At 46.9% G+C, this 2,500-nt stretch overlaps 13 non-coding genes across 13 annotated transcripts in view; all 13 read left to right on the forward strand.

Annotated features, from left to right (window-relative positions):
* Window positions 1–80, forward strand: part of LOC148985784 (5S ribosomal RNA) — a 119-nt gene extending 39 nt beyond the window's left edge. The window contains exon 1 of the ribosomal RNA XR_016162790.1: window positions 1–80. This exon is cut by the window's left edge and continues 39 nt beyond it. This is a non-coding gene — a ribosomal RNA (5S ribosomal RNA).
* Window positions 81–143: 63 nt separating this feature from the next.
* On the forward strand, window positions 144–262 carry LOC148985785 (5S ribosomal RNA). The gene has a single exon (XR_016161350.1). It is a non-coding gene; the product is annotated as a 5S ribosomal RNA (ribosomal RNA).
* Window positions 263–325: 63 nt separating this feature from the next.
* On the forward strand, window positions 326–444 carry LOC148985786 (5S ribosomal RNA). Its single transcript, XR_016166228.1, has one exon. It is a non-coding gene; the product is annotated as a 5S ribosomal RNA (ribosomal RNA).
* Window positions 445–507: 63 nt separating this feature from the next.
* LOC148985787 (5S ribosomal RNA) lies at window positions 508–626 on the forward strand. Its single transcript, XR_016161110.1, has one exon. It is a non-coding gene; the product is annotated as a 5S ribosomal RNA (ribosomal RNA).
* A 63-nt stretch (window positions 627–689) lies between these two features.
* LOC148985788 (5S ribosomal RNA) lies at window positions 690–808 on the forward strand. Its single transcript, XR_016166229.1, has one exon. It is a non-coding gene; the product is annotated as a 5S ribosomal RNA (ribosomal RNA).
* A 63-nt stretch (window positions 809–871) lies between these two features.
* On the forward strand, window positions 872–990 carry LOC148985789 (5S ribosomal RNA). Its single transcript, XR_016166230.1, has one exon. It is a non-coding gene; the product is annotated as a 5S ribosomal RNA (ribosomal RNA).
* A 63-nt stretch (window positions 991–1,053) lies between these two features.
* Window positions 1,054–1,172, forward strand: LOC148985790 (5S ribosomal RNA). The gene has a single exon (XR_016166231.1). It is a non-coding gene; the product is annotated as a 5S ribosomal RNA (ribosomal RNA).
* A 63-nt stretch (window positions 1,173–1,235) lies between these two features.
* Window positions 1,236–1,354, forward strand: LOC148985791 (5S ribosomal RNA). Its single transcript, XR_016166232.1, has one exon. It is a non-coding gene; the product is annotated as a 5S ribosomal RNA (ribosomal RNA).
* Window positions 1,355–1,417: 63 nt separating this feature from the next.
* On the forward strand, window positions 1,418–1,536 carry LOC148985792 (5S ribosomal RNA). The gene has a single exon (XR_016166233.1). It is a non-coding gene; the product is annotated as a 5S ribosomal RNA (ribosomal RNA).
* A 170-nt stretch (window positions 1,537–1,706) lies between these two features.
* LOC148985793 (5S ribosomal RNA) lies at window positions 1,707–1,825 on the forward strand. Its single transcript, XR_016166235.1, has one exon. It is a non-coding gene; the product is annotated as a 5S ribosomal RNA (ribosomal RNA).
* A 63-nt stretch (window positions 1,826–1,888) lies between these two features.
* Window positions 1,889–2,007, forward strand: LOC148985794 (5S ribosomal RNA). Its single transcript, XR_016166236.1, has one exon. It is a non-coding gene; the product is annotated as a 5S ribosomal RNA (ribosomal RNA).
* Window positions 2,008–2,070: 63 nt separating this feature from the next.
* On the forward strand, window positions 2,071–2,189 carry LOC148985795 (5S ribosomal RNA). The gene has a single exon (XR_016166237.1). It is a non-coding gene; the product is annotated as a 5S ribosomal RNA (ribosomal RNA).
* Window positions 2,190–2,252: 63 nt separating this feature from the next.
* Window positions 2,253–2,371, forward strand: LOC148985796 (5S ribosomal RNA). The gene has a single exon (XR_016166238.1). It is a non-coding gene; the product is annotated as a 5S ribosomal RNA (ribosomal RNA).
* Window positions 2,372–2,500: the final 129 nt, after the last annotated feature.

Below are 2,500 nucleotides of genomic sequence, written 5' to 3' on the forward strand. Positions count from 1 at the left end.
TGATCTCGGAAGCTAAGCAGGGTCGGGCCTGGTTAGTACTTGGATGGGAGACCGCCTGGGAATACCAGGTGCTGTAAGCTTTATGTAGTTTACTACCCTAATGTTCTAACCATTCAAATAGCCCAATTTTGGCAGCAGATTTCGCTTACGGCCATACCACCTTGAGAACGCCCGAACTCGTCTGATCTCGGAAGCTAAGCAGGGTCGGGCCTGGTTAGTACTTGGATGGGAGACCGCCTGTGAATACCAGGTGCTGTAAGCTTTATATAGTTTACTACCCTAATGTTCTAACCATTCAAATAGCCCAATTTTGGCAGCAGATTTCGCTTACGGCCATACCACCTTGAGAACGCCCGAACTCGTCTGATCTCGGAAGCTAAGCAGGGTCGGGCCTGGTTAGTACTTGGATGGGAGACCGCCTGGGAATACCAGGTGCTGTAAGCTTTATATAGTTTACTACCCTAATGTTCTAACCATTCAAATAGCCCAATTTTGGCAGCAGATTTCGCTTACGGCCATACCACCTTGAGAACGCCCGAACTCGTCTGGTCTCGGAAGCTAAGCAGGGTCGGGCCTGGTTAGTACTTGGATGGGAGACCGCCTGGGAATACCAGGTGCTGTAAGCTTTATATAGTTTACTACCCTAATGTTCTAACCATTCAAATAGCCCAATTTTGGCAGCAGATTTCGCTTACGGCCATACCACCTTGAGAACGCCCGAACTCGTCTGATCTCGGAAGCTAAGCAGGGTCGGGCCTGGTTAGTACTTGGATGGGAGACCGCCTGGGAATACCAGGTGCTGTAAGCTTTATATAGTTTACTACCCTAATGTTTTAACTATTCAAATAGCCCAATTTTGGCAGCAGATTTCGCTTACGGCCATACCACCTTGAGAACGCCCGAACTCGTCTGATCTCGGAAGCTAAGCAGGGTCGGGCCTGGTTAGTACTTGGATGGGAGACCGCCTGGGAATACCAGGTGCTGTAAGCTTTATATAGTTTACTACCCTAATGTTCTAACCATTCAAATAGCCCAATTTTGGCAGCAGATTTCGCTTACGGCCATACCACCTTGAGAACGCCCGAACTCGTCTGATCTCGGAAGCTAAGCAGGGTCGGGCCTGGTTAGTACTTGGATGGGAGACCGCCTGGGAATACCAGGTGCTGTAAGCTTTATATAGTTTACTACCCTAATGTTTTAACTATTCAAATAGCCCAATTTTGGCAGCAGATTTCGCTTACGGCCATACCACCTTGAGAACGCCCGAACTCGTCTGATCTCGGAAGCTAAGCAGGGTCGGGCCTGGTTAGTACTTGGATGGGAGACCGCCTGGGAATACCAGGTGCTGTAAGCTTTATATAGTTTACTACCCTAATGTTCTAACCATTCAAATAGCCCAATTTTGGCAGCAGATTTCGCTTACGGCCATACCACCTTGAGAACGCCCGAACTCGTCTGATCTCGGAAGCTAAGCAGGGTCGGGCCTGGTTAGTACTTGGATGGGAGACCGCCTGGGAATACCAGGTGCTGTAAGCTTTATTGTTTAAAAAAAAAAAAAAAAAAAAGAGTCAATGAAATGTTTCAAAAATCCTAAATTGTCTTTTTTCCCCTCAAAATTCCTGAAATAGTCTCTCAGTTTCTTCAGAAAGCCTGAAAGAGTCTCTTTTTTTTCTTCTTCAAATAGCCCAATTTTGGCTGCAGATTTCGCTTACGGCCATACCACCTTGAGAACGCCCGAACTCGTCTGATCTCGGAAGCTAAGCAGGGTCGGGCCTGGTTAGTACTTGGATGGGAGACCGCCTGGGAATACCAGGTGCTGTAAGCTTTATGTAGTTTACTACCCTAATGTTCTAACCATTCAAATAGCCCAATTTTGGCAGCAGATTTCGCTTACGGCCATACCACCTTGAGAACGCCCGAACTCGTCTGATCTCGGAAGCTAAGCAGGGTCGGGCCTGGTTAGTACTTGGATGGGAGACCGCCTGGGAATACCAGGTGCTGTAAGCTTTATATAGTTTACTACCCTAATGTTCTAACCATTCAAATAGCCCAATTTTGGCAGCAGATTTCGCTTACGGCCATACCACCTTGAGAACGCCCGAACTCGTCTGATCTCGGAAGCTAAGCAGGGTCGGGCCTGGTTAGTACTTGGATGGGAGACCGCCTGGGAATACCAGGTGCTGTAAGCTTTATATAGTTTACTACCCTAATGTTTTAACTATTCAAATAGCCCAATTTTGGCAGCAGATTTCGCTTACGGCCATACCACCTTGAGAACGCCCGAACTCGTCTGATCTCGGAAGCTAAGCAGGGTCGGGCCTGGTTAGTACTTGGATGGGAGACCGCCTGGGAATACCAGGTGCTGTAAGCTTTATTGTTTAAAAAAAAAAAAAAAAAAAAAGAGTCAATGAAATGTTTCAAAAATCCTAAATTGTCTTTTTTCCCCTCAAAATTCCTGAAATAGTCTCTCAGTTTCTTCAGAAAGCCTGAAAGAGTCTCT

This window comes from Pimephales promelas, chromosome 3 (assembly GCF_988280905.1).
Source record: "Pimephales promelas chromosome 3, fPimPro1.hap1.1, whole genome shotgun sequence".
Classification (NCBI taxonomy): Eukaryota; Metazoa; Chordata; class Actinopteri; order Cypriniformes; family Leuciscidae; genus Pimephales; species Pimephales promelas.